Below are 20,496 nucleotides of genomic sequence, written 5' to 3' on the forward strand. Positions count from 1 at the left end.
AATCCGAACCACATGAGCTCCAGCCGGGAATCGAATCGAATATATATGAATGCTATAAAGGTTATTAACAAAATAATTATTTATGAAATATGAATTGAATCGACTGAGTCGTTTTAGAGAATATCGTCCGGAGACAACTCAGCCTCGAGAATAAACTACAGCTCGTAGAGGTTTGCACGACAAATCAATTATGTCACAGTATCAGGCTATTAATAGAATGTTCATTTATGAAATATGAAGAAAATCGGGTGAGTCGTTTCTGATAAAATCGTAAGAATAGAAGTCACCTCAATAAATTACCTATTTTATCCAGTATATATGTGACTATAGGCGTTAATCATTTTAACATATATATCGATAAACTCGGTAAAAAAAATCTTATATTTTGATATTCACACATGTAGGTGGTGTCACCTTTGTATAAATAATTTTTTGTTAACCATTAACCACTCTCTTAAGCTATAACGTCCTCAGAAACCTGACATTATTTATCCTTAATTTGTGCACTAAATTTCAGCTCGACCTGCTAAGTAATATCTGCTGCAGAGGAGCCCAAGTATTACGTTCGTTATTTCCTCTGAGGATCCTCCTTGCAGCAGAAAAATAATTATTCAGAGAATTCCAAGATTTTGCGTTATTGATGACGGAAAATTTCCCATTTGTTTTGTGGTCATTTCAATTATTTTGCTGTTATGTTCCGTTAAAGCTACATGGTATTATTTTGAACAATTAATCATATTTCAGGCGATGTTTATTTAAGTCATACCCAGAACCCCTAATTTCAAACATGATTTGATCGTATATTTATTCTGATTGACACTCGGATAAGTTAGAATAATCGTCTTCGTCGCCGGAAACCCTGCTTTGATACCTCTTCGAAAGGTCATATGGTTCGAATCTAACTTTAAGCTGTAAGTCCACGTATAATATAGTCTCGCTATTGAAAAGGACGCTAAGCTCTAATCTATAATTAATACTATACTTTTTGTCGAAATATATAGAAAGAAGATGTACAACAGATAAAATAAAATCTTTGGGTTTTACGTCGCACGTTATGCCGGTTAGTCTAAAGGAGACGGTGATGAGTGAAATGGTGGAATGAAGAAAGTGGGAGGAAACGGGAGAACCCTCAGGGAATCCACACACATGGTGTTTGCTCACCACAAAGTTCAGTTGGCTCGAGCTGGGATTGAACCAAGGACCCTATGCATATATGAGGTGAACGCTCTACGACTGAGCCACCGCGGCTCCTAGAAAGATGTACAGTCCTGTATCCTGTCTTACAATGGCATTTGCTAAAACCCAAGCTTTGAAAACAATTCTTAATGATATATTAGATGGTATATGAGAAATCGGAAAATTTAATAAGATTGAAAAATAATTAAGGAATGCTTGTTGCATCACTTTTTGCTTCTCAGAAGCAATAGTATCTTTAATATATCTGGCCAAATGACATAGGCAGGTGCGGATTAAGGCTTTTGGGGCCTACAGCCGACTATTTCAAGGGAGCAGTACGTTACGAATAATTCCAGCGCGTACATTTTCTTCTCTGTCTTCCACAGCCAAATAGGCTTATCGAAACAATGTGAACTATGCTGTAATATTTTAATGTGCTCCAAGTTTACAATAGTTAGTTTAATTACATTCATTATTAACAATTAAATGCTCATATACTGAATTGTAACACACAAATGCCAAATACAACCTAAATGGCCAACAGTCCCTGTAAAAACACTAATAGAGTAAAAGGAGAAAAATCATATAAAAACAGGTAAAGCTTTACAGGGATTTTCTTCCTACATTTTTGCTCTGCAAAGGATTCTATTATGTCATTAGACAATAACTCTCCGACCGGATATGATTCAATAGATAACAGGGCAAGGGCATTGAGCTTTTGCTGTGTCGTGTTAGACCTTACTGGATTTTTTAACCATTTAAGTTTAGAAAAAATCTTTCGCCAGTACAATTTGAAACAAAAAGAGATAGATAAATTCTGTAAGCAATTCAGACATTTAAGAAAACTGTATCTAAGGTACTTTCATATAGCATCAAAAGTATTTTACTTGCTTTAAGCGAACTCGCTCTGTTATTTCGAACGTTCCCATTATCAATAACAGTTTGTATATACAATAAGAAATGACGAAACTCTTCGCAAAAATTCGAGTCCATTTCACCATTGTACTTTAGAATAAAATCATTGATGGCTCGGGTTATATCCTCTTCGTCCATCCGAAAGTATCGTGAAGATTTTTGTATTGAACTGCCCTGCGTTGCAGCTCTAAAGTGAGCTATCTATGATCGGAAAGAACGCTTCCGCAACGAAATTTATCATTCCCTAATAACAACGCTTCTTCTGCGCCACTTTCGTCACAATGTTCCTTTCTACATATTTTTCTTTTCGTTTCATCACTGTACAGTAGTCGAAGTGAGACAATATGTGGTGGTATGCCATACCATCTCTGGTTTTTCAGTGATGAAGGCATGCTACCTCTGGTTTTTCAGTGATAAAGATATACCGTCACTGGACAGTAGACGATAAATATATTTAATAGATTCATTTTTATACACAGTAATTGTCGAATATCACTGCACATAAAAACGATTTTATATATTTTGAAGTAATAATTTCTAACTTGGCAACACCTACATTTTTTATATATTTTTTGTATCTCTTTTGGTTTGAAAATGAAGTGTCTTCAAAGTTCATCTACTTTATATTTTGATGTGTAATATTAAATCTTTTATTTGTTATGTATGTGTGTGTCTTCTTAAATTAATTCATATGAATGTCGTCTTTTGAGCATGGGCGAATTAAGGGGTTCTCTGCTATGGTGGGTGGATCTTCCGGGGGTTCGGAATACCTCTCAGTTGAGTAGGGCATCCGGGAGTTTTCCCGCATGCAATTGTTAATATAGAAAGTCGGATTTTAATGATTTTCGTGTAGAATTCGCCATAATACAACATAAGGGGATATCTTTTTGAAAAAAATTAGAACGTTGTTGGCGTGAGATCAACATCTCTCCATGACCCTCTCACCTGTAACTACAAAGAAACTCTTCAATAGTTTTGAGTCATTATGTAAATAGAAACGCAATCTTTTAGGCAACATATTCTCACTGTATTTCAACATTTAGATAACCGGTATGTCGAGTCAAAATCGTAATAAAACGTATTGCCTCTGCTTTTTCTCCACTACGAACACTGTCACTGTACTTCTGCAGTCCACTCACTGATTTCACAGATGTTTCACTTTCGGCAAACTTTTCTCTAACTTATAAGGGAAGAAACGTTACTGATCAAGGACTCACGTACATTGACAACAGTTCCTACCTCCATGTTTTCACTTTGGAGATGCTGACTTGTTTTATCCAATCTGCTTAAAATAACATCCCATAACGTTGACATGAAATAGCTTTCAAGAGTAGTCAAGTTCTGCAAAACGTTTTCCGTATCCTGACCTGTTTCATTGTTTTCCATTGGAACTTGTGTGATGGATGCTAGCATATTCTTTATAGAGGCAAAATATGTCCTGACAAAACGTGCTGCAGTCTTATTAGCAGACCATATTGCTCCAGACAAAGTTTTCAAAGTTTCCAATGTTTTCCTTCTTTCGTTAATTCCTTCCTCTAGCAAATGCCATTGGTGTGTTGACGAAATAAAGAAATTATTTATCAGCTGGGGAAGACTGAAGTAATTGACTGCAATTTGGCATGATTCAACAACAGCTTTTACTACAAGATTTATAGAGTGTGCTACGCAAGCATCAACAAATTCAGTTAAATCATTAAAGAGTTTAATATGAGCTTGCACTCCTTCATACTGTCCCGATATGTTACTTGCATTGTCATATGACTATCCTCGACAATCTCATATAGGAATCCCGTACTATTCCAATGTTTTTACAAATATGTCAGCTAAGGACTTACCTTTATGACTGAAAATAGGGATAAACTGAAGAATTCGTCCTACTACGTCTCAGTTTTGTTTAACGTACTGTACCTAATGGTTACAGTAAGCTAGTCTACATGTGTTCTGTCCGCTGTTGAGTCCACAATCATACTATAATATTTTTCTCGATTTATTTATTCGACGACCTTGCATAATAACTTTTGATCCATCAGCTGAACAAACTTATCACAGATTATACGTGATAAATAATTAACATGTCCACGCCCTTTGTTTCCACGGAGTTTAATGTGCGATCTAAGAAAAGGATCAAACTGCGAAACAACTTCAAGCTACCATTCATACTTAAGAAAAGGAATTGTCACCTCAAACTAATAATTTGGTTTGTAATAGAGGCCCAAAATAGCTCATTATCTCATAAAATAAGTATCGTGAAGAAGCCTTAACAAGACTAAAATTCAAGTAAATGATCTAGTTTTTACGAGGTTGTATCCTAAAAGCGATGCGTAAATCCTAAAAGGATTTATAAATTTTGAAACTTACACACAGGACCCTACTTGTGTATCAAACAAATTAACCCCAAAGTTTTTGAATTAATGGATGTGAAAACTGGTAAACTTTTCGGTTTACGTAATATTGACGAATTGAAAATATGGCGTCCGTCAAAACATACTAAAAATAAATGGATACAGTTAGTTAGGACATTAGTTTCTTCAGAAGTTTTATCCAAAATTAACATAGATAATGTTTAATTTTCAAATTGATTCTTATTACTTGTAACAGTTTCATTAAATAGAAAAAAAGGGAAAAAATGATAGTCGGTTAAAATGATAAACAGCGCCATTGAGTTTATAACGGGAATTACGAGTACTAGAACCTGAAGGTTGTGCGCGGGTATAGAGTAGGCTCATAATTACGACAACGGTCGAGAACTGGACACACTCAAATACTCGTAAATTCAAGTGCTATAGAAATTGATCTTAGTGGAAAATTCTCAAGATATATATGCAGTTTATAGTGACAATGTGAAATATAAATTATTCTTAAATTGATATAAGCTGTAAAAAATATATTCTGAAAGTTGGAAAAGAAATAGTTTATCGATCGAAAGTGTTTGATTGTCGGAATTAGAACAAAGATTATAAAGAAGAATATTTTGGCTACTTCATTCAAATAATTAATTTATCTACGTTATGGGAACGACTCCCTTTATATATACGAGTGTGTGTTACGTTTTGTGAATGGCTTGATGATATTTGTCTCATTGAAGTTTCGAGTGGTAAAATTATACTTAAATTTTCACATTCATAGTGGTTACTGTAAAGTTCAAGAAATGTAGTCCCATTCGAGTGTGTTTAACACCCAATTAATAGTTTTTGAAGTAGGTCTAGTGTTCCATATTTACTGTTTTGGAATGATAACGTTAAATGCATTGCACAAGAAATAAAATTCGCTATGGAAGTAATAATTTCTAGAGCCAGCAATTTTGGTAAGTGTTGAATTTCATGTTCAAAATACTTAGTCTCATGATTATTCCAGAAATTAGTCGCTTTGATGTAAAACCTAATATTTTGTTATTTTGTTGATTAAAAGTTCAGTCAATTTAAAGTCCTTGATTTTCATTACTAATTTTGAAATTACATTATTTCACATTTAGAGTATAGTGATTCAGATTTAAATATTTTATTCATCATATTCAATATCAATTATTTGTATGTACTCAAACAGTACATGTCCAATGGCGTTAGTCTTTGTGGGAAAAACTTAACTACACTCATACTACGTTACATACTTACATTCCTTTGCTTGTATTAACTCTTGTTATGATATTGATTATTTTATTTCATTTAGTGTATCGTTATAATTTCTTTGTAATTCGTACTTCTTCTGAATTCTGTTACTTACATCTGTGCATCGATACAAATATTGTTTATCAAAGTTATGTTAATTATGCCTATATGGAATAAGTTATATAGTATTTCAGCATATACTGAGTTGACTTGTTAAAGAGCTCCCATAATATTGACTTGAAGAATGTATTTTAGGACCTAATTAATAAAAAAATTGATTATATCTTTATTTGGTTCTCTTCATCGATAGTTTTTATATAATTAAAATGGAATTTATTGTTAAATAAATATAAGAATGAGATAAAATAAAATTAATATATATGTATTGTAAAAGATATATATGAGAGCTATTCGGAAAGTAATGTAACCATATATGTACACATATGTAACGGTTCAGGATTCTTTCTTGAATTGTAATCAATTAAAGAAGTTCATCGGGAGCCATTGATACAACGATATCTTGTACCATTCCATCGGTGCATTGGATTACTTCCATATTTGTATTTTCATTTTGGGATAGCAGTGCGTAAAAATACACAATCTGTCGTGTAGAAGAAGAAAAAGAAGATAAATCATATGGTGTTGATTCTAAATAGAAATAAATGAAATGTAATTTCAATCGTTAAAGATATATGTTGGTTTTATAAAGCTAATATGCACATATAGTTGTCATAACAACTGAAAAAGAAAAATAATTAATTGAGTCTTGATAATAAAAGGGAAATAGTGATACAAGTTGTCTTGACTCAGTCAAAGTGATTTGACCGTGTTGATATATTTTAAGAATTAAACTGACTGTGGGCTAAAATATAATAATAATATGTTTGTTATACCACAGCACGATCAAAAGGTTGGAGTTTGGTGCGCCGTGACTCGTAAGACCATCAATAGGGCCATCTTCTTTCAGGACACCATACATGAAGAACGGTACTGCAACTGCATTCTAGAGCCCTTCCTAGGTGAACTGAATGAGGTCGATATTGAATATGCTTGGTTCCAACAGGAGGTGGCGGCTGCACATACAGCCGACAAGGCGATGAGCTTTTTACAGCACATCTCCGGTAACCACATCATCTCTCGAGGACTCTGGCCTCCACATTCACCCGACTTGACTCCACCGGATTCCTTTCTATGGGCACGTTGAAGTGAAAGGCCTATGAAGGCAATCCGTACACCATACAAGAACTCCAAGCTGCACTGAGACGTCATATTTCGAACATTACTCCCGATGTTCTGCACAACGTCTTCAAGAAGATGCAGAAACGTGTGCAACTGTGTCTTCAAGTGCAAGGGGATCACCTCCAGTATCTCTTATAACTTTCATGACATTAAAGTTTAGCTTCGAGTTAATTTCAGTTGTTTAAAATGTTTTATGGAAAATAAAATACGGTAAGTTATAAACTGCATTGTTACTTTCTGAACACCCTATATATATATATATATATATATATATATATATATATATATATATATATATATATATATATATATATAATTTATTTATTCATAATATTTCTATTAAAAAACTCACGAAATTCTTTCGCTAATTTTATTTCCATTCAGATAGGTATCTAGATCAGATAATAAACATACTCAATACTCGTATTTACAATATTTTACAGAAATGTATTCCGCACAGTTAGAACTGTACTCGTATATACAATATATACAAATAAAACGGAATGAAATTATAGATAGATAGATATAAAAGTAAGTATTCATATGTTATAAATGTAAAAAGTGAAATGTTTAGATAGTTACGTGTGAATAATTCTGTTTTAAATTATGCAAGTGTATAAGTATATATTTTGTAAATTATTGATAATATTCCGATATATACATATTGTTGCAAACGTAAAGTACTTTGATTTCCTGTAGACACATACTTACGGAATTGTCGGAATTTCCAACACATTAAAAATGATAAATTTAACCTAATATTATCTATTAGAGTTTTCGGAAACCAAAATGTTTGACTTAACATTTAGACTTTATATAGGGGTAAATTGTAATCAATCGTTTTGTAAGTAACAAAGTAATAAGATTTAAGAAATAAGGAACATAAAATGACTGGTAATTACTTTGTTTGAAATTAAATATTATGTGAGTTTCTGTCCTGAAAATAATTGAATGATTGGTTGTTACTACAATCTATCTTAAGTTAATTCTACAGTATTATATATATATATATCGGAAAACTCGACTTGGACATTTAATAGACCATCCTTCAATGAATGATAATAGTATTATTCGAAAGACTACGTACTTGTAATTTGCGTCATAAATCATGTGAAATGCAAGCAAAGATTTAACGTGTTTCTTTTAGAAACACAGTTATGCATTTGTTTCGTTTCTCGATGTTTAATCGACGTAAACATTTTCCTCCTAATACATTAATCTTGTCGTACGTCAATGTGATATACTACAGTAATGCTTAAATGTGAGTAAATTCTAATGATATATTGCTTAAACTCACATAACGTAATACACCTAAATGCTAGGATCACAAGCACCACTAATAGTGTGAGGGTAAATGCCAAAGTCTGATTAGTATAAGGAAAATGATCAGGATGGAATTGTTTTAGAATCCGAGATTTTAAATTAAGAAACAGGTGCTAATAATATGCTTGAAACATTCCATATTCAAAAGTTGCAAGGAGACATAATTGTACACGATGAACATAATTATCAAATTGTAATAGAAAAACATTTGTTTTAATGTCAGTAAAATGGACGCAGAAACGGAGAGCAGTTCTGATAATATGCACAAGAATTGGAAAAGAAATATCCTAGTGAAACAATAAATATACAGAATGGCTCGGAGGAACCTTTTACTACTCTCGTAAGGTACGTACGTACAATGATATTCTAAATGAATATGACTGAATTTCACATAATGTTTTCAACAAATGATTGTTCCTTTTAACAAATTACAATTTGCCTAACAAGACGTGAACATTACTAATCTAATTACACAAAAAATCTTCATTTTTAAGCACCTCGTTGCTTTTCTATAACTCTTCGGGTCATTTAAGCTATAGAAATCGTGAAGGATTTTCTCTTTTGTTTGATCTTTACAGAGAAGAAAATTTCCCATTTTTATGATGGGACTAACAATTTGTGACTAACAATGTAATGTAATGTAATGACTAACAATTGTTAAACGACTGTTCTAATCTCACCCTTAACTATTTAAGTTCTGAACTTTTACAACCAGTCCGTACAGAATGTCTGTGAAACAGAAATAAAAAGAGTGTTGTTATGTTTCTCTGTACCAAGTGACATTATAATTATATGTTTTATGAAACGCACTTAAGCATTAAAGAAATGTAACCAACAAATAACATTTAGAGGACAGTTTTTTTAGACTAACAACTGTAGCCAGTATTGAAAGATATTGCAAACGGTTCTTAATACTAAATCGAGTGATTTACCTGTTAATTAGTATTCTTTACACCAAATAGAAATATCTTTTCATATTTAAGAATCTTAACTGCCTTTTAATGTGAACCTATTATACCAAACCTTAAGAAACACATTTATATAACAACAGGAGGAAAATCAAAGACTCTTGCCTAAACTTTATATGAGAAACACATGAGCTCCCAACGGCAGTCGAGAACAGATCTCCTACGCCAAAGACGCGTGGACGAACAGTATAGCTAAGATGGAGCTCCGATCAAAAAGTCCGTCTCATTACATGACATTTATTATTTCAAAGGGTAAATTCAAACTTTACTTTTTCCGATTTACTTTTTTAATATTTATTTCTTTCGATTGCTCGTTTAATAACACCTGCCAGTAACTTGGAGTTACATCCAGAAACTATATTCCCAAGTGTTTATTCTAGCTTTCTGTAGAAAACTCATGCAAATTTAAATTTTTCTGTGTTTAAGTTTTACACTCCCTTAATCTATGTTCATTGTTCATTTCAAACCTCAGATATCATAAATTTTGAAACAACTAATAAGTCTACCCTTCTTGAAAAGTTAAAACAATGTACGGAGTGTCCGAAAAAGAATGTACGTTTTTAGAAAAATATTCCTAGGCCCCCTGGTGTTATACTACAATTCTTTATATATCACAAGCAAGGTAGTATACCAAAGGTTGTTTTATCTACTTTAGAAAATTCAATATGTGCGCCCTTCGTGACACGGCAGATATCTACTCGATAGTCCATTCAGTCCATTATAATTCTTTCTGGAAAGTAGAATCATCCGCAAAACTTTATCTGCATATGCCAGCAAAGACATTCAACTTCGGAGAATCTCAATGATTTGCCGAAGGTGTTCTCGTCCCCAAATTCAAACATTATGCCTCTTGACTTTGCCGTTGATATGGGAGATGGCCTCATAACTGACGACCTTTCTGTCCGTAAAATCATAATTATCCAGGTATCCTAACATCTCTACACTAATAACAGTCCAAACATTTTTATCGTCGTCAGTGAGTACTTGCACAAGTTGTAACTCGTAAGCCTTGAATTTCAAACGCTTATGAAGAAATCCTGGACGTCGAGTAGAGCAATACTAACTCACGACCCTCTTTCCGAACTGACTTCGTGGGGCTTCCTCGGAAGGATTGACGAACACTATCCACTGTCTACTCTGGCTGCCAAGAATGGTTGTTGCTTTTCGTTTTGCATAGGCAACTTATCTCCATGAGTTATGTATACAAACGCTTAATGAAGTTCTTGTCAGGTGGATCGACCCAAACTGTCGCCGAAAGTTGCTTTGAAGTTGTGATCACGGGCGTTGTATTTCTGTATTCCACTGCACAGAAAGCTTTCTGTTGTTGTGTGGGCACTATTTTGAAACAAATTGTGCAGTAGAGAAAGGTCAGGTATTTCAATCATAACTGGTAGTGTCTAATGGTAATCCTTCTTAATGATATCTCTCCCCACACGGTAGACAAATACAGAAAAACATGTACAAACTTTTAGGACATCCTCTTTTCATTATTTCAATTGTTGATCTAGACCTTAAAATTAACTTTATTTAACGTAAATCTAAAACACATTTCAATCACGAATACGAGAACTGAAAGGCCTAATCCAAATCCTAATATTAGGAAGCAACCAGTTAAATTATGAAGAGAAATAGCGAAAGGTAATTTATCTTCATTCTGACTGAGTATCATTTTATCAATTTTATAACGGTCGTAATTTGCTTCTTTTAGCCACTTAGACGTAAGTCCAGCTTCAAAACATCTTTTAATAATACGCGTCCAAACCAACCGAAAAAGTGAGTCACGACGTAAACAAAACATAGTATATAATACATTCCACGCTTCAGTGTCAGTGCGAAAGAGCGGTTTACCCTTTGAATCCCTATAACGGTGGTTGAAATAATCGAGAAAGTTGGCTATGGTGATGTGAGAAAAGTTCCTATATTTTGTGGTCATTTCCATTCGTCTAGAAAATGTTTCCACTAGAATCCATTCTCTGGCAATTGTTTTCGAAATCCTATCTTTTCTTGTGGCGTATTGATTTTTTTCACGGTGAGAGCCGCCGAACTTCACAGCCGAGTCAATCATATCTTCTACGTTCTTGATCTTTGGATACGTTTTCGGGTATGTAACGAAACGGAAAAGGGAAGCCTGATATCCCGTATTAATGATTAAGCTTACTAGAACCACATAATAAAAATAGTTCTTAATGATGTTTTAGGTGGCACAGGAGTGATTGATAAATTCAGCAAAATTGAAAAACAATAAAGAAATGGATACGTATTGGCAATATGTTTCAGTGACTTACTTAGAATCAAACTGACTTTCAAAGTAGCTACAACAATCAAATAAGAGCAAGCAGTGAACGTCCAAGTTAGAGGTGTGAATGGGAAAATTACACTCATCCATCTGGGATATTCGCGGGGGAGGGGAAAAAAACAAACAAAATAAAAAAAATCTTCCGAAAGAATGAAATCAAATATAATATGCCAATTATTTGGATATATGTCCATTGCAAGTGCATCGTATTGACCGTTGAATATGTAGGTAAACTGTCCATAAACACTTAAATTGGCATACAACCCACCTATATTACTTTTAGCACCTGTATATGCGTGTGCTATAAGTGAGTAATTCATTATACCAGCAGCAACTGTGAAATACTTTCCATGAGAGCCAACAAGAGTCTGAGTTCCATTTACATTCTTTTTGAAATAGACGTATGGCGGGAAATGATAACCGATTACGTATATTTTACATCTATATAAGTTCTTTACCTTAGATGGAAACAAATTATTTCGCAACAGGAACTCATTCCCATTCCAAATGTCTAGCAAAACTGGTTGGCCAACGGCTCTACAATGATAAGGAGAAAACGGAAAATACGTGTATACAGAAACAAAATTATGTTTGAACAATTGAGAATTTTGAATTTCTCCGGTGTTACTACACAAAACAACACTGTTAACCAAATAATGGTGAAACAAATAATTTAAGATATGCTTAAGATGGTTGTTGCAGTCTGTATTCACTAATATTATCAAGGAATGTTGTGGTGGGTTTAGAAACCTGAACCAAGCAAATTTCCACATTGAATTAGTAATATACGTAGAATTCCAAACAACAAAAATGTAGTCAGTAGCTTCTCGTCCATTGAATGATAATAAGAACAGGTCTGTAACAAGTTTCTGTGGCGCATACTTCGAATGAATAATTATAGCTGGTATCGCAATAACTTCAGTCAGAGACGAAACTTCATTTTCTACTCCATCTTCTTGGAAAATAACTATAGTCTTCGATTTAGTGAAATACCTTCTTATAATGTTTTCTGCACATTTTATGAAATTCAAATCTACATCCCTTATGTCAGTTAGTGACACACTTTCATATGAATATAAAAGAAGAAAAACCATAATCAAGTTTGTCGTGCAGTACTTAGAAGTCATAATCCTGAAAATGAAAATAATGCTTAATTAGTTTTTCGTTAATAAATTATTATGTGGTTTAATGTATTTTGATAATATACTTCGATATTTGTTTTATTATTTTCTTAACGATGTCTGAACAGCAAGTAAATGTTTTTTAACTGAATTTAAAACACTTAGACTTTACTTTTTGAAGTTTTGTATTAATTATCTTATGTTATAATAAACACAAATTCATTATAATTACAATATTCATTTTATAGATGAAGGTCAACTATTTTACTGCTTCTGTTGTGTTGTGATTAGTCATTTGTACATGGCCATTAGAATGAGCATTTACCCTCCAGCTAATTAACAATAATAACAAATTATATTTAATTTGGGGTATCTTGTTGACGTAATAATGTATTTTCAATTCAATCTATTAAAAGAACAATATAATATATAATTATGTATTTATGTATCAAATGGGAAAGGAATTCATGCAGGTATAACGCAATATCTTATTGCAATTGTATTATACAAATGATTAGATTCTGAAGAGAAATGAATCAATAAATTGTCAATGTTTGTGAAGCAAACAACATATTCGTACAGCCTAGGAATTTAAATTAATGAGTAATGAAGAAGTTTACTTTAATCATTAATTCCCCTTAAGTTGATTTATTTACTTAGCAAAATTCTTTGTATCTTTCCGGGAAGTAGAGTAGATACTACACCTTGGCAGAATATTAACTCCACAGAGTCTAGACGTAATGCTTTATTTTCTTACTTGGAGATAGATATATGTTCTTAGTTTTAGAATAAGATTTTGTTTAGCAGCAACAAAATTCTTCCGCAAATAAAGTAGACAATTGCATTTGCAATAGTTCTTTTTCCTACCGTCATGGACAAAAATATTTTCTCATCGCGGCTGTATAGTAACCTACCACATCACAACTCTTAAAAAATTCTGTAAAAAATAGAAAACATGCACCATGGCAAAAAAATCTCTCATCATAAATAATGCATACATGCCCTGTATCAGAAAAAAATCATTGAAATCGGAGCCGGACACTTGGGTGATGTCTCTTGTAAGGAATCAAAACAACAATTCTGTTTCAGTACAAATCATCATTCCATCTAACTATTGCCCAACTCTGCACGAAGTCCATATTATCAATGTACTCATATTCAAATTATAAATTCATTACTATTTATCGATTCCACTTCTAATTTTATTCTATGGTTTATCTATTGCATATTACATCAACTAAGATCAGTAACATTGACTCTTCACAAAACTAAATTTTCTTCTTCATTAGAATTCATTCATTAATTTAAATACGAAATACCCTTTCTAAAACAATATGTTTCATTGTGCGCTATACGCTATTCAGTTTATTTCAAACTATTATTAAAAGAAGAATATTTAATTTGAATAAATTGATATGACATTATTGGTTATGAAATTATACTAAAATTGAAGCTAAAATGCAAAACAAAATTATGAAAGATTATAATAACGTTCTTCAAAAATGAGAATAAATACAATTAAAAATTTACCTTTATATATAACACAAAGTGTTCAAGTTACGGAGAATGGAGCTGCCAGGATGAAATTACTGCTCTACACTGCGATTACTGTAAAGGGAAAGAAATGAAGCATCTCTATTTTAAGAATAAAACGTAGTTCCATGAAGTAAATTCATATTTAAAAGCAACCATTTATCGTGTGATAGTATTCCATTAACTTAAAAGCATTTCTTCGTTTCACTAAAAGTTTTGAAAATACTGATGTATTGATTTATTAACGTTATTATTGCGTTTATTTTCCATACTGAAATCACATATTTAAAAACAAGTTGGACAAATACTCAATTACCAGGCGTCTATGTGAGCTTTCGTACGAAATTCGACGTGCAAGTTACATAATTGTTATTACTAGCATTTGATATATATTACAATGTTAAAGTTATTTTTCGTCTTGGGAATTAACATGATTCATGAAGCATGTTGGTCGGACTAGAAAATTAAAATCTTACAAATATGTTTTCAATATCTTAGATGATACAATCAAAAACAGTTTCAAAATATTATATACATTGTTACTCTGAAATTACATCGTGAATTTTAATTCAACTAACCCTGATTAAATATATTTCTACTATAGTACCTTCTAATTGAGTCACTTTGTACGATTGCCACGGAGAACACCGTAGGTGACCCTATGTTAACAAGAATATATTAAATAAAGATTTGTGTTGGCGAAAATATCACTGATTCTGTCGTATATAAAATAATTTTCTACCTTTTTTTCAAGTACTTTTTTCAGTAAAGAAACATTTGAACTTTAGAGATAATTCTCTCTGAGGGTTACTCATTCTCTCCATTTCAGCGTCTTGATTTCATTGCCTTCTATTTCTTCTTGCTATTGCATTAGTTCATCTAGTTTATACTTGTAATTTTAAAAGAATATCTATCAGATAATATCAGTAGTAAGTCCTGAACGTTGAATAACAGTGCTCTAACACATTAGATTACTACATTCACTTTATATCCAATTCAGTTTGAAAATAAAACACCTGGCAGTAATTCTTGACGAAATAAATTACTGTGTCGTATTTATTTTTAGAAAAAAAAATAGCAAATGACAAAGCTAAAATCTGTTAAGGGTGGGGTTTTATGTGAGGTATAACCTAAATAATTTGTTCTATTCTGGGAAATTAAGTACAACTGATTCCTTTAACTGAACTATCCACATGTATTTTTTTGTGACAAATGGATATCATGCTTTGTAGTTCACCAGTAAAATATTAAATTATAAATCATGAACAGTTCCTTATATCATTTGGTGGGATCGATGTTATGGAGTTTGGAAAGGGTGATTTGCGAAGGAGAAAAATGATCACTATTCCTTTGTATATTATGTATCTTTCTCCTTGTGCTTGCACTGCCCTTTCCCATTTCTCCTGTAACGTACCTTCTCATCATTCTCTGTTTTCTGGCTTCAACAAACATTTACATGTAATCATGAAAACTACATGTTCACCTAGTATACAGTAAAATTAATTATAGAGATTTCATTTTTAACCCCATACATACTACTTGTTGTAATGTAGAATCATACAGTTGCAATAACTTTGATCATTTAAGGTAGATGGTAGACTAAATTGTTAGAAGTATTCTTCACTAATGCTTTCAACCCACTCAGATTATAGTAAAGGATCAAAGCAATGATCGTGTTTAATCACAAATCCTCATTCCATTTAACTATTACAGAACGGATCACAAAGTATATATTATTCATATGCTCATAATCAAAATATCTAATTTTATTCTATCGTTTATCTATGTTGTAGTAACTACCATTGGTAACGGCGACTCTTCATAAAGCTAGATTTCCTCCTTCAATAGAACTCATTCATAAATTTAAACACCTAATAGTCTTTCTATAACAATATATTTCAATGTCCGCTACACTACTCAGTTTATTTCAAATCACAAATGCAAGAAGCATATTTAAAGCATGTTACGACATTAAAGGGTATGAAATTACATAAAAATTTGGAGCTTAAATACAAACTAAGAATATAAAAAATATTCTCCATATATGAGAATAAATTCAATTAAAAATGTTACCTGTATATTACAACACTTACCGTTCAAGTTAAGGAGAATGAAGCTGCCAAGATGGAATTTCTGCTCTATACTGGGATTATTGTATCAAGTAGGAAATGAAATATCTATTTTTAGGGTAAAAAGTAGTTTCATGAAGTAAAGCCATATTTATATGCAGCCTTTTACGATATGGTAGTATTTCATTAGCTTAAAAGCCTTTTTTTTGTTAGACTAAAAGCTTCAGAAACACAGACTTACTGGTTCATTTGTGTCACTGCGTTCATTTGTCATACTAAAATGACATATTTAAAAAAAGTGAAACAAATATGAAATTCTCAGGGTTCCTTGTGATGTTTTCTTTCGTAATTCTTCTACATATAAGTTAAATAATTGTTATTAAGAGTATTTGATATATATTATTATATTACAGTTACTTTTCGTCAGTGCAATTAATATGTTGTATAAAGCATAATGGTCCGACTGGAAAAGATAAAACCTTACAGCTATATTTTCAGTATTGTAGATGAGATAAAAAATAGTTTCAAAGGATTGTATTCATTGTTACCTTGAAATTTCAATGTGATTCGTAATTCAATTCTAAGCAGCCCTAATTAAATATGTTGCTAGTTTATGCATATCTCTACATAACTGAATCGCTTTGTGAAACCGCGAAACACATTAGGTGACCAATCGGTTAATCAAAATATATTGAATAAAGATTTGTGTTGGTGAAAATATATTTAATTCTGTTGTTCTCTAATTTTGTCCAAGTGTGTTTTTATAGCAAAATACTTCCCGAAAAATTCTTTCTCAGGGTCCCCCAACCTGTCCCTTTATGGTATCTCAGTTAGGGATGAGCACAAGTCGAGCTGAAGGTAATTTTCTCGAGTCGAGCTCCGAGCCGAGTTACTGTTTTTGACAACGAGTTTCGAGTCGAGTCGAGTTTGATATATGAGTCGCTCGTTTAGCTCGTTTAGCTCGTTTTGAAATCGTGGCCTGATTAACCTGGAAAGCAAAAGCCATGAGAAATGTAAGCCGTAATGTGGAATACTTTTAGTGTTGCTCACAAGAGGGGACACTGCTTACATCTCATCTCGTCTCGATAAAGAGACCACCGCCCCTGCCTTCCAGAAGCTATCGTCTAGGCATTCACCTCGTGAGACTGAGAAAGACCTTAGTAAGGAATACCAGCCAGAGCTAGGTTCATGCCCACGCTCGATCTATCAATTTTGATGCCTTTTTTGTGTTGGACAGTGTCTAGTACGGGCACCCAAACAGGGTAAATGCGTACTGCTTTAAAATATTTACATGTTCAAATTCGCTTTATACTGTACTTTGAACACGTAATTCAATGTGTATTATATTCTCCTTCTAGCAGCATGGTTTATTTCCTAATACTTTAAGTCTATGGTTGTTAGTATTTATAATTATTGCATGATACTAATCCTTCTCAAAGCTCGTTCAATTAGTATGAAATTGTAGACTTGACAGTTTGCAACATTGCAAACCTTCACCAACAGGCAATAATGTGGCGAGAATATTTCCATCTATACTCGCATCGAAATTCCCACCCTCTGTTTACAATCAATAGAAGATGTTTCTGTGGCCTTGTCATGATAACAACACTGTCCAGCGAACCTAACGGTCTTCGCGATCTCTGTTTATTGAGTACAATACAAAGAGCATGCTTTCAATATTGCCAGGCCTACAAGGTTTTTGCACACTTTTGAACAAGAACACTTGTACAAAATTAAGTGTGCATTATATTTATGTAAGATTGTATCACATAATAACTAACTCGATTTGTCATAACGTTAATATCTCAGTCATCGCAAAAGCAGCAATTTATGTAGTAATAATAATTGTTCTATGACTGTGCAGAAGTAGGTACATTCGGTTCGGCGATTCATGTGCCTGGCAACCATGAATTAACCATGTAGGAGTGAGAAGCAAGGTGTTGACACTCGCACTACAATTGTTGTTTGTAAACAATTTTCCATCCTAGAGTGAACGGACAATAACCTGAGCTTTCAAAGAACTTCGCTTGTTCAACTGAATGACAGGAGGACAGTAATCCAGTATTGCAGCTGCAAAATTCACGTGTTCTGTATTGACCCTCGAAGTTAGAGATGGCTCCGGTTGCCTCAACTTCACGCATGAAATTGTAGTCGTGGGTAACTATCAATGATGCGTTTACTACGGACGGTAAAGTGGTGTTGTGCAAAGTGTGTGAGAAAAAAAATTGTATGTTCAATGAAATCTCACTTAGAACAATATGTACGAAGTGCATCCATGCAAGAAATAAAAATTTGTAAACTGCAAAAAAAAACCGCAAAAAACACTTGACACAAATATATCAAGATACTTCTGTGAGTGAGTTTTTCAAAGACTTGTACCAAGCAATGATAGCAGCAAATATTCCTTGTAACAAAGTTCAAGTGCAAAAATACTGAGCTCTTCTGGAGAAGTACTGCGGGCGTCAAATTCCTGACGAATACACTCTTCGAAAGTGTTATCTCGAAGTTTGTTATAGGGAGGCTATAGATACCATTAGGGCAAAAATAGGTAGTTCATATATTTGGATTTCTGCGGACGAAACAACAGATCTTTTCGCACGTTATGTAGCAAATTTAGTGATTTGAAAGTTAAGTAAAGTGCTCCATCTAAATCCTATCTTATTGCAATAAATTGCTGGAACGCACAAATCATTCCACGATTGCTCGCTTTGTAAACGATGGTGTTTAAGTGTTGTGGCTGGGAGGAGTTTTAGGAAGAAAAGTCCTTGTTTTCTATATAGACAGTGCAGCGTACATTTTAAAAACGGCTAGAGCACTTACAATTTTTTTTACCCTCACTTAATTCATTTCACATGTAAGGCCCATGCTCTTCAGCGTGTTGCTGAAGAGATGACAGACAAGTTTTCCGAAGTAAATCAACTAGTTTCTACTACGAAAAAAATTTTTGTTAAGGTGCCACAACGTGTTGAAGTTTACAGAGATCAACTGCCAGACGTGCCACTTCCTTTGGAGCCTGTGCTAACGCGATGGGGCACTTAGATACAGGCAGTACATTTTTCCAATGAACATTTTCAAAAAAATAAGCTTGTTGTTCATTCATTTCCATCGCAGTCTGCTGTGTCAGTTGGCATTGCTCAGAAACCGTTTAATGAATCAAAAGTAGGGTGTGATATCGCATACATAGACAGCACTTGGGTTTTCTATCTACAAGCATTAAAAAGCTAGAGACTGTTGGGCGGCCTCTTCCGGAATCAATGGAAATCATAGAGGATGCAAAGAAACTGCTGCATGGTGTTTGTGGAGATGTAGAAGAAAAGTTCGAAGGAAACTAAGTACAATGCTGGAAAGAAACCCGGGTTACAACAGCCTATTCGCAGTGTGTGAGATTCTCAGTGGTGAAACAAGAGCCCCCCGAAGATATTTCCCCCAACTACATTCCCCTGTTGAAATACGCTCCTGTTACCTCATGTGATGTGGAGAGATCATTCTCTGCATACAAGAAGATTTTATCCCATTGCCGACAAAATTTTACTTCTGATAATTTGGAAATGTACCTTGCAACCCATCGTGCAATAACACACAGTTGAACTGCAGGCACATCTTTTGTAAGTACTTTATTTCAAATTAAAAATGTTCATTAGTGGAAATATTCTTCAATCTTAGTTCAGCTGGTATTGTTTAAAAGATATAGTACTGCTTTTCCCTGCATGCATTGCTTTCCTAGGGGCTTTCCTGTTTCTCTTTTGCCGATTCACATCTTCCTTCATTCGTGTCTGATTTTTATTATCCTGCAATCAGTCACGTCAGTGACGTATGACTGTCTCAGCTGTTCAAGCATTTCACTTCATTGGGGGACTTGCATTAAGCAGGATAAAGTATAGTAGATTTTCGTTTTTATTTTCATAATTCGTTTAAATATTGCATACTCATATGCGTGTTAATGTTACGTTTTCATAAATATGTAACATATGTAATATTACATATTCTTATACAAATTACACATTTCTTACATTTTAGGCGACTTTTGTTACATATTTATATACATATTTAGGGGGTTGATTTTACATAGAAATCCGGACTCTACCAATAAGTGTCAGAAACACAAATGGGAAAGCTGGATAGGAATATGTCGTCCTGAAAAAAACAATGGCGTGTCGTAAGACACCTGTTTTCCGGCATTATGGCGTAGTATGTCAACGCTAATAGTATCAGACCACTAATACTATTGTATTGAGAATGACTCCCAAACAC

The sequence above is a fragment of the Thermobia domestica genome, chromosome 9 (assembly GCF_964235325.1).
Source record: "Thermobia domestica chromosome 9, izTheDome1.hap1.1, whole genome shotgun sequence".
Taxonomy (NCBI): domain Eukaryota; kingdom Metazoa; phylum Arthropoda; class Insecta; order Zygentoma; family Lepismatidae; genus Thermobia; species Thermobia domestica.